At 38.4% G+C, this 12,235-nt stretch overlaps 1 non-coding gene across 1 annotated transcript; it reads right to left on the reverse strand.

The window, feature by feature from the left end:
* Window positions 1-8,031: 8,031 nt before the first annotated feature.
* Window positions 8,032-8,138, reverse strand: LOC141723026 (small nucleolar RNA R71). Its single transcript, XR_012576019.1, has one exon. It is a non-coding gene; the product is annotated as a small nucleolar RNA R71 (small nucleolar RNA).
* Between the last annotated feature and the right edge of the window lie 4,097 nt (window positions 8,139-12,235).

Raw genomic sequence — 12,235 nt, forward strand, 5'->3', positions numbered from 1 at the left:
GACTGAAATTCTCAACAAGATTGCCAACATAAGGAAGACTTGGAGGGAACCAAATGCTTTGCCCAGAACCTTACTCATACAAGAAAGGGGAACTAAAATTCACAAATCACCTCATTGGTTGATGGAATTTAGAGATGACAAAGGAGTCAGAAGATTTTTCAGACTTGAAGACCAACTCAAGATTGCCAGCAATGAAACTCTCAAGGAAATGCAATCTAAGTTGGATATCAGTGATGAAGATGAAGCTGAATTCTTCAGAAAACTCCAACTCCAAATTGAGGGAAATGACAAAGGGCTAGGAAAGAAAACCAGGGAACAAAGAAGAAAATGATGATTTGCTCAGGCTAGAGGAGCACCCTTGGAAATACTGTAAATCTTCAATTACCTCCTAGTACATACACTTTTGCAGCACTTTTTATATTTCTACTTAGTTTCAATTCAAATATTTGTTAAGTGTTTTGTTATCATCAAGTTAACCCTGAATTTATGCCTACAGTTCTTATAGACATAAATAGGGGGAGATTGTTAGGAATATATGTGCATTAGTTTGATGATATGTTTAACAAAACACTTAAGTAGAAATTTAGTGTCTGTAGCCTCAACGGATAAGACCACTTTGGCTATCCGTTGATGGTGTAGCTTTACTTAGAAATAAGTCTAGTATTGTAGCATATTTCAGTCTCTGTATTTAAAATTGTAATTCTTAGAAGTTGAGAGAAACTATGAGTCATGTTGACTACTAGATGATATGCAGATAGGAAGGCCAATTGTAAATATTTCATGCCTTGTAATTTTGTATAAATGAAGTGGTATCAACGGATGACTTAAAAGACCTTCAACGGATGAGAAGCTAAGCTTCAACGGATGTCTCTAAAGCTTCAACGGATAACATCCTTCAACGGATGAGAGCATCAACGGATGAAAGCTTCAACGGATAACATCCTTCAACGGATGAAGTCATCAACGGATGAAAGCTTCAACGGATGTTCTGCTAATCAGCCGTTGATAAGTGGTAGTTGTACCTACAAGCAGAGGCACGTGGGTTGACAGAGAAAACTGAGATGTGGTAGCCGAATTTCAGGATCAACAGAAAAAGCAGCCGTTCTTCTTTTGTACAAAGTTGCAATAGTCAACAAAGTACTTGAGTGAACAGGAAAAGAAGCAAGTGAAGAACTTATTTTACTATTGTAATTTTATATTGTTTTTCACTTGTACACTTGGTAATATATATAAACCAAGAAGAAGCTAGTAATTAGATAGATTTTTCCAGAGCTGTTAAGAAATATCTTGAGAGAAAATTCATCTAGTTTGTACTAGGATGCAGCTGTGATCAACATTGTTGAACACAGATTTTCTAATATACCATCTCTGGTGGAACAACAAATCCACCAGAAAAGTTTTTAAGGTCTGTTGTGTTCTTTACATTTGTGCTTGAATATATATCTGTCTGTATTAGCTTAAAGCAATTCACACACTTGTTCTTCTTGAACACACAACTTTATAAACTGCTCAAAACTTGAAAAAGTTTTGAGATTTACATTCAACCCCCCTTCTGTAAATCTCATTGTTAGTCTTCTAGGAATAACAATATCTCTGAGTTCTCTAGTGGACTTTGACTTATCAATAACTCAGAGTTCTCTAATAAATGTAGACTTGTCGATAACTCTGAGTTCTCTAGTGAAGAAATGACTTGTCGATATCTCCAACCTTCATGTCTTCTCGACTTGTCGATATCTCTCTGAGTTCTCTAGTAGCTTTCCTGACTTCTAGATTAGTCATTTGAAGTTCTCGAATGACTTCTCTATAACACTAATCTGTGACTTGTAGAGATCTTGAAATAGAGTATTTTTATCCAAACAGATTTATTCAACTTCAAGCTTCTTCAAAATTCTTCTGAGGCATGATTATCTTGATCTTCTTCCAGATAGAATCCTTAGGCTTGATACTATTTCAGGAAAAAGACTCTAGTCTGCTCCTTTGCATTATTACAGACTTTAAGCGTTACAAGTACAAATACAAACTAAGATAACAATACAACTTACTTAGGGTTGATAAATTATCTTAGACTTGTTAAGGTACAGGCATGTCTTATACAACAATCTCCCCCAATTTATGAGAAGATTGCTTAACACAAATTCATGCATGTTAACAAGACTAACCCCAAGTTTAAAATGATGGAAAATAATATATATACACAAAGCTTGATGAAATTACAACTTTTGTTCAATCATAATATTTACAAGATTCAATGGTTACAAGTATCAGGTAAAGACAGTTTTTGTGTCTGCTTCTTTTCTAAGTTGATCCTTTAAGTGGTCAAGAAGTTCAAGTTGTTCTATAATAGGTGTTCCACTTAGAGCTTCTATAAGTTTTTGTCTTGCTGCTTTAGAATAACCACTGTCTAGAAATTTTATGCTGAATCTTGAGAATCCACCAGCTTTGATGTTTAGAAATCTTCCATCTTTGGAGATTCTTCTCATTCCTTTTGCTTTCAACTCTTCAGATCTTTTTATGTACATCTCAATCTCCTCATCATACCTTTTTCTTCTTTCTTCATCTTCAACCTCATTTCTTTTCTTTGTTTCCTCCCTTTCAATCAACCATTCAGCTAAAACTAATCTTCATGCCCTTGTAGCAGTATCCTTATCCTTCAACAAACTTATCACTCTTTTAATTTATGTTGGAGATAAAGAATCCATTATGCCATTGCCGAGAAAAGTGAAAGTCCCATCTTCAAAATAAATTCTAACTTCTCTCAGGCATACAACACAGACTCTAACAATTTCCTCAGCTAGATGTTGGAAATAGTCTTCATCTGAGGTGCACAAATTTAGAGGTAGAAATTCAGACTCTTTAAAGTAATTTCAGGTGGCCCTTTCAGTGAATTATTCTTTCTTTGTAGACTTGAATATCTTAGATTTTCTCCCAACAGATTTGTGCTTGAATTTTAGTGAAGGTTTGGCTAAAGGTAGGGTTGTCATTTTCTTGAGATTAGTTTGGCTTGAGGTGATTGGAATTTTTAGGAAGAAGTTGGCTGTTTGTTTGTACATAAATTTTGGCTTTGAGGTTTGAGGTGGTTTGATGTTTGAGACGGTTGATGTTTTAGGTTGAGCTGAGATTTGAGCTAGTTGTGTTTGGATTTTTAGGGTTTGATGTGGTTCTGAGCCATCATGAAGCTTTTTGCTTCTCCTCTCACTTCTTCTCTTCTTTTCTTCATCTTTCTTGTCATCCTCCTTCTTCTTCTCCCCACTCTTTCTTCCAGATGGCTTAATGGATTGACTTGGATTTGAGCCAGAAGGATTTTGATCATCTTTCTTCTGCTCATCATCATCCAAATCATCCTTGTTGATCTGTGTTTTGGGCAAGTTGGCTTCTGCATTATCCAGATATCTCCTCAGTAGCTTTATCATTTCCATATCATCATTGTTCTTGTTCTTCTTGGTTTTTAAACCAGTTCCAAGGATCACGATAAGCTTCTTGTTACTCATGACACACTGTTTGGGAATATTAAAATGTTTGAATTGTTTGGTGTTTGGACAGATGTATGCTATACCCTTGCTTGGATGTAGATATGCTTCAGGAAAGGCAGCCACTTGAGCATCTCTCAAATCAGTTAATAGCATGGTATCTTCACGAGTTATAACTTTAAATTTGCTGATGAAGATATCTAACTCAGATGCCCTCCTTGAGACAAGGTAATTGAGGGACACCTGCATGCATCTGTCTGTCCCTGAGTCATTTGCATTGATCACTATTCTCTTGTGCAAAATGTTGTCCTGATTGACCATGATCACTCTTATGAAATTAATTGTCTTGTCCAGGGCCTTTTTGTATGTGAAGCGGTTGTTGTTAAGAGAAGCTTTTAAGGCTTTGAGTAGTTCATCAAACTCTCTACTTAGACTAGGTCCTTCAGCAGCCCTAATAAGTCTCTTCATGTCAAGATCAACTTCTTTAAACAAGTTCTTTTCAGCACCCTGGACTTGTTGTTGAGATGACCATGATTGGCCAATCTAGCCTCTATATCCCCCATAGTCTTGTTGACAGGCATGAGGAGGGGAGTAGAAATTTTAGGCCTTACTTGTTCAGGTAGAGAAGGTAGTGGTATGTTGAGTTTGGCCATGATGGCTCCCAGAGCTATATAATTTTGCATTTGAAGATGCTTATGGGAGTCCACCAAGGTTTGAATATCTGTTTGTTGGCTCTTGACAAGAGATGTCAAGGCCTGAACTTGTGCAGTGAGAGAAGAGTTGGAGTCTTGCAATGTAGTGACTTGACCTTGTAAAGATTGAATCTGTAGATTTGTTGATGTAGATGCAGGTTGATGGGAGCTTGATTTAGAGACAACAGTAGAGGACCCTAATGTAGCTTGCACAAATTTTTGAATTTCATTCATGACCAAGGGAGAAGGTGTGTATCTTGCAGTGTGCATCTGATCTAACTTCAACCTTGTATCATTAGAGTTAGGGATATGATTTTGAACTTGCTTGTGCAAGGCAACAAAGGAGTCCTTCAGTTGTGTCATGCCTTTATCTACCCCACTGAGATCATATCTGGACATTTGGTCTGAGAAGTGTTTGAATTGATTTTTGATCTCAGTTTGAGAGGGAATGAGTTCATCCATCTTTTCCCTCACCATCTTCCTGATCCTATCTTCATGACCGTCAATTTGACTTCAAGAGCTTTACCAAAAAGGTGAAAAGCCTTGAGTTGAGCTTTATGCACTTCTGTAACTGCATCATATACTTCTTGTGGAGTCAAGGCCTTTACATTGCTTCCAAGGATAGTAACATACTGTTCCCTGAATATGGCCAAGACTTGATCCATTTCCAATACAAAGTCATCAGATAGCCATGCATCCACATTTCCATCTTGCTCTGCATCATTTACAATTTTCTCATTCTGCTTCTCAACTTCTTCATTGTATGTAAGCATGATAGCTTGATCATTTTGATTGCTCATGTCAGAAGTCAGAAGATGCTGAGAGATGTTGGCCAATCCAGAAATCTGCTCCACTAGTAGATCATCTACAGAAGTTGGTTGAGAGCCAGATTCTTGCATACACTGAGAGAGAATTTAAGGTTGTGGGGAGGATGGTTCAGAAACACCTGTGACTGAAATCACAGTTCGACTCACAGATTGCTCTGTGGTTTTAACAGTGTGTTATCCTCCACTTATAGTGGGAACCTCCAATTGAATTGGAGGGGATTTGACTGGGTTACTTTCATGTACACCAGCCTCAAACCCTTTTGTGTCTTGCAACACACTGACACTTGAATGTGCTATACTTGCCTCCCCTATGACAGGATCATGGGCAATTGTACTTGTAGCTTCAACTACCAAGGCAGTTTCTGCTATAGTTGTGAGGGGAGTTGTCCCTACATGAGGAACCTCCAATTGAATTGGAGAGGATTTAGGTAGCTCCCCCTCAGGAGTACTACCCTTAAACATTTCAGTCTGTGAAGACTATTTTACACATGAAGGTGCATTAGAAGTGTCCATGGGATCTTCAGTAAAAACTCATGAATCCCCCATGTTTGTGATGGTGTCATCAAGGTCTACCCCAGCTTGTAGCCTCTCACCATCTAAATGGAGTGTCTGGATGGTGAGCAAAGCTTCTTGAGCTAAGTCACTTGATTTTTGTTGCACCTGAGAAGTGGATTCAAGTGGAATTGGAATAGAAGGAATTTGTGTCATAAGAATTTGGTGCTCAGTTGTGAGTGTTGGTAGCTCCCCCTGAATGAATGAGGGAGCTTCAAGAGATGTGCCCTCATTATGTGTGCCTTCCTTGTTTCTCCTACCATACACTCGATTGCTCCTTGTGCAGGCTGTGTAGACTCACTACTGGTTGGTTTTACAACTGCATTCTGTTGGGAGGATGCAGAGGTGGCTAGAGTGGTCAGCTCAGTTTGTTTACTCCTTTTGGATCTCTTGACCAACGGTGACTCTTTCTCAGCTATGTCCTCACTACTATCAGTTACTACAGTTAAAGTTGCCCCATTTCTCTTCTTTTTACTCACCTCATCCTTTTGAGAAGATGAGGTGGTTGGTTGCCTAGTGATAAGTGGATTTTATATCTACTTGGAATGCTTCATTTCAAGCTTAAGTTGGTGTTTTGGACTCAAGTTGTTGGTATTTTTGATGTGTTTTTGTGTTATTGCATTTCAGGCATCTAGTTTAAAGGAAAAAATAATCTTCTAAAAGAATTATGCTGAAAAAAGATCAGAATTGGAAGCCTAGGTCATTCTAAAGTTGTATAGAATCTCGTTAGCTTCGTGAGGGCAGTTGAATCACCTAATTCTGACGAGCAGAACTCAAGATACGGCCAAAAGAAGAATTGTTAGAATTTCTCCAGAATGTCAACGCGGCCGTGCCAGAACCAGCGCGCCCGCGCCGCTAAAAACACTATTCCAGCGCGGTCGCGCCCTGTAGTAGCGCGCCCGCGCCCGGTTTCTGCACTAGAATCCTGATTTTAGTCAAAATTGAAGATTTTGAGAGTTCTGGTCATCCTGAAGCCTATCTATACCAATAAAAAGACATTTTTAACACCAAGGAGGCCTGAGAGAGCAATAAGGAGACCTAGAGAGCACAAGAAGGCTACGGAGAAGAAGACTTTTATTTTCTTTAATATAGTTGATACTTGGATGCCTGTTTTTGATTTGTTCTTGAACCTTACTACACTTATATTATTTTATATCATGTTTTCATTGGACCCGTGGTGATGATGAGTTCGAATATGAACTAATCATTATCGTGGGGTTCTAACGGATTTACTTATGGATTTCTATAGTTAAATTATTTCGATACCTTAGTGTGTAGTGATTGATTGATATCATAGTATTGGTTGTGCTTATTCGTCTTATGTGCGTAGCTAACATATAAGATAACGTGTTAATCTCTATTGAAGCGACAGTGAATATAGAGGTTTAGAACTTGTCATGCTATTATAGGTTCATATATTATTGTAAAGCATGATTCGTAAGTAATTTTAACCATCTTACTTTCCCTAAGTGATCATGATAGATAAATTACGCATTAAACCGTTATGTTTTCAATTCTTATAGACATATAAAGACTCGGCATAATTGGTGTATATTCAACTTATATCTCTTTTGTGGATGCTTGGTAGTATGGTATTCGTACAACAAAAGTTGGCGTTTACTATTTTCGTGTTATTTGATTAGTGTCATCACCATTACATGGTAAGGTTAAGAATAAAAAGGCTATTGAATGAAGTATTTAATGAAGTTAGGATCCCGTGTTTGTCTCATATAAGTAATTCAACCTCAATTGTCTTAGTTAATGATATTTAGTATAATCTCTTAGTTTAATCAAAACCCAATTTGTTATTTGTCTTAGCATCGAACGATAACCATACATTGTTGAATATGTGCATAAATTGAACTTAACCTAAACCAGTCTCTGTGGGAATGAATCTGATTTATATCTTATACTACTTGCGAACGTGTATACTTGCGTGAATTTTAGCGCGTGTTTTCGCCCTAAAAAGTTTTTGGCGCCGCTGCCGGGGACTCGGTGTTAATTTTTAGTTTATGTGCTTGTCATCAGTGGTTGTTAAAGTTCACTGACTCAAATTCTTTTACTTTCACGGTTTATTTGTTTGTGTTTCAGGTACTCATTACAATGGGAGATCCAGCAGCACGAACGAAAGCCTTGATGGATTTTTCTCAACCCAAGATCAATGAAATTCAATCTAGCATTATCAGGCCAGCTATCACGGCTAACACCTTTGAGATCAAGCTTGTCATAATTCAATGGGTGCAAAATTCAATCCAATTTGGGGGTTCTCCAACGAAAGATCCCAATATACATATTAGGGATATTATTGAAATATGCGACACCTTCAAGTTCAACGGTGTTTCTGAAGATGCTGTGAAGCTGAGACTATTCCCATTCTCTCTGAGGGACAAGGCTAAGAGCTAATTACACTCTCTACCAGCTGGTTCGATTACTACTTGGGAAGATCTTACTCAAAATTTTCTCACTAAATTCTTCCCTATGGCAAGGACAGCTGCAATCAGGAATGCTCTTACTCAATTTGCGCAACAATCAGGAGAATCTTTATATGAAGCTTGGGAGCGCTACAAGGAGATGTTTATGAAGTGTCTTCATCATGGAATGCCTGATTGGATGATCACCAATTATTTTTATAATGGTTTGGGAGCACAGTCCAAACCCATGCTCGATGCAACATCAGGTAGAGCCTTATGGGCTAAGAGCTACGATGAAGCTTATGATCTAATTGAACTGATGACTGCTAATGAATATCAGTATCCAACTCAGAGATTGCCACATGGAAAGGTAGCATGAGTTCTTCAAGTGGATACAGCTACGACTATCACTGCTCAATTAAAGGAGTTGTTTATGAAGATCGATTCTCTAGCTAACTATGGTGTTAATCAGATAACCAGTATTTGTGAACTATGTGCAGGTTCGCATGCGACGGAGCAATGCGCTATATCTAGTGAATCAGCTCAGTTTGGGAGCAACTTTCAGGGATCGCAACAACCAGTTCCAGACACTTATCATCCTGACAACTGGAATCATCCTACTAACTTCAAATGGAGCAATAATCAGAATGCGATGCAATAGTCGTTCTAGCAGTTTGGAAATAAGCAATTCAATCTTCCTGGTTTTCAGCAACAATTTGCACCAAGACAACAACTCCAACTTTAACAACAAACTCGTGGAGGTGCAGTTCAATATTCAAATGAAAAATCTGTATTGGAGGAGTTGAGGCTTATGTGCAAAAACCAGGCTCTTATATTCCAAAGCCAGGCTGTTTCTATCAAGACTCTGGAGGACCAAATAGGGAAAATTGCTAACGCCTTATTGAATCGACCACCAAGAATGCTTCCTAGTGATACAGAAGCCAATCTAGGTAAAAGGGAAGGTGAAGAACAGGTGAACGCCATCACCTTGAGGTCTGTGAAGGTCGCAAGCCCCAAAATTCAGCAAGACGAAGAGCCTGAAAAATCTCAAGTTTCAGAAAATGAAGTTGGGGCTGAAGAAGAAGTGCTGAAGGATGCTGAGGTGGAACCAAGGAAGGAAACTGTGGAACACACTCCTCCTGAGGGTAATACAGGGGAGAAATAGGTCTATCCTCCACCTCATTTTCCTAAAAGGCTGTAGCAATTTGCTAAATTTCTGGAGGTGTTCAAGAAATTTCATATCAACATACCTTTCGCTGAAGCTCTTGAACATATGCCTAGCTATGCGAGGTTTATGAAAGGTATTCTCTCTCGGAAAGTGAAGCTCGATGACTTATAGACTGTTGCTCTTACGGAGGAATACAGTGTTGTGCTATAACAGAAGTTGCCTCCGAAGCTTAAAGATCCTAGAAGCTTTACTATTCCTTGCACCATCGGAAACTTGTCATTTGACAAGTGTTTATGTGATTTGGGAGCTAGCATCAATCTGATAACCTTATCTATCTTCAAGAAGCTTGGTCTACCTGATCCGAAACCGACATATATGTCCTTGCAGTTGGCCGATCGTTCTATTGCTTATCCACGAGGTATAGTGGATGATGTCTTGGTCAAGGTGGATAAACTCATCTTCCCTGCTGACTTTGTAATTCTTGATTTTGAGGAAGATAAGAAGATTTCCATCATCTTGGGAAGACCATTCTAAGCTACAGGCCGAACTATGATTGATGTGCAAAAAGGAGAGATTACGATGAAGGTTCATGATCAGAAGGTCACTTTTAATGTGTTCAAGGAAATAAAGTTACCCACAACTAAAGAGGAATGCTTTAAAGTAGAGTGGGTCGACTCTGTAGTGAATTTGGAACTTGAGCAATTGCCAAAGTCAGAGACCCTAGAGAGATACTTAATAGGGGAATTAATTATTGAAAATGAAGAAGGAGCAGAGCAAATACAGGTTTTGAATGCACCTCCGTGGAAGAGAAAGTTGGATATGCCATTCGATTCTCTTGGGTTAGCAGAGCTGAAAATTTCTCAGGAGTGTTTTGAACCATCTATTGAAAAAGCTCCCACACTTGAGCTCAACCGACTGCCTGATCACTTGAGTTATTCATTCTTAGGTGCAACCCATGATAAGGGGTTGGGATATGTTTTTGATGATGTAAAGAGTGGTTGGACGGATCTTCTTGTGCCTACAGAGGGTTCTTCTCATGTGCGGTAGGTAGTTGATAGGACTGGTGTTGGTGATGAGTAGTACATGTGAGTGACTAGGCGTATGGAGTCCATGCATGATATTCGCCATCATTTTGCTGCAGATTTGGCACATGCTCTCGGTACTATTTCCCGAGACACTGGTGTCGAGGTTGATTGACCACCTGATCCTCCACCCGAGGAGGGTGATCTTTCCGTCGACTAGGTATGCCTGAAATCCTTATTATTACCTTCAATGAGGACATTGAAAATTTTAAGCTTGGGGGTGATAATGTAAGGATTAGTTTGTGTGTATCCATATAGATTCATATAGATTCATGTTGCATGTTTAGCATGTTTAGTTGTATTTCATTCATATTTTTGCATAATTGTTCATATAGGACATATTTGTTTAGGTTATTATGTGAGTCCATGTAGTTGCATTTGTATGCATATAACATGATCCCTTAGGTTGAGCTATTTCTGATTGATTGGTTGATGTTGATGTGAGTGTAGTGATGGCGAATAGAGGGATGTTTAAGTCCTAATGAATTGATTTGTATGCCGGAAACAAATATTTTCACAAAGTCTTATAGGGTTGCTTTTGATCTAGATCATGATCATACTTGTTTGTTGTTGAGATTTAATCACTTGGTTATATTTAGAATTTGTGGTATTCTCGTAATGATAAAAAGAACATTGAATTTTTAAACTGGAGAAAAACTTGGATTTCATTGCTAGTTGTTGTAAGGCTAGGCGTCAAATGGCTAGTAGCCGGCTCATAGTTTTATGAGTAGTCTAGGGTTGAATGAGATGGAGCGAAACACACTCATTCAGAAATTGTTGGGAAAAAAAAGAAAAGAAAAAGTATGTGTTTATGCATAATTGATCAAGAGTGAGCTCTTTAATACTCCAGTTATTAAATTCTAGGGGACTTTGTTCCTAGTGACCTAAGGCTTTTATAGTCTGGGATTCGCTAACCTAACGCTCACTACATGGGTATTATTATATAAGTCTTTTGGGACCTCATTCATTGCACAATCAAATAAGCATCTTTGTTATGTGTTCAATAATAGCATGAATCCTTGTATAACTCTAGTAGGAAGGAGGTGTTGTGAGTCATTATACGTTCAATGTCTATTATTTTTATAAACTTGTGATTATTTTGATGATAGATAAGTTATGGTTATTGATCTAGTGTCGAGAGTATATATGTTAAGCATCCACACACGCACGTTTCTGGTTTGTGAGTTGGTTTGTGGGATTTATTCGAGCTCTATTTTGAGTCATTACATTCTTAGAGGCACTGGCTTATTCATTTGGTTATGGTTATTCTGAGGGGATTGATTGCATTATCATTTAGTTACATTCACGTAGTTGCATTCATGCATTAGGTTTGTTTTGTAGTTTTGAGTCTGTTTATGCTTGAGGACAAACATCGATTCAAGTTTGGGGGTGTGATAAGTGGATTTTATATCTACTTGGAACGCTTCATTTCAAGCTTAAGTTCGTGTTTTGGACTCAAGTTATTGGTATTTTTTATGTGTTTTTGTATTATTGCATTGCAGGCATCAGTTAAAGGAAAAAAGAAGCTTTTCAAAGAATTATACTGAAAAAATCATAATTGGAAGCCTAGGCCATTCTAAAGTTGTATAGAATCTCGTTAGCTTCGCGTAGGCAGTTGAATCGCCTAATTCTGAGGAGCAGAACTCAAGATATGGCCAAAAGAAGAATTGTCAGAATTTTTCCAGAATGTCAGCGCGGCCGCGCCAGAACCAGTGCGCCCGCGCCGCTGAAAACACTATTACAGCGCGGCCGCACCCTGTAGCAGCGCGCCCGGGCCCGGTTTCTGCACCAGAATCCCGATTTTAGTCAGAATTGAAGATTTTGAGAGTTTTGGTCATCCTGGAGCCTATATATACCAATAAAAAGACATTTTTAACACCAAGGAGGCCTGGGAGAGCAATAAGAAGGCTTAGAGAGCACGAAAAGACTACAGAGAAGAAGACTTTTATTTTCTTTAATATAGTTGATACTTGGATGCTTGTTTTCGATTTGTTCTTGAACCTTACTACTCTTGTATTATTTTATATCATGCTTTC

Source organism: Apium graveolens, chromosome 4 (assembly GCF_009905375.1).
Source record: "Apium graveolens cultivar Ventura chromosome 4, ASM990537v1, whole genome shotgun sequence".
Lineage (NCBI taxonomy): Eukaryota > Viridiplantae > Streptophyta > Magnoliopsida > Apiales > Apiaceae > Apium > Apium graveolens.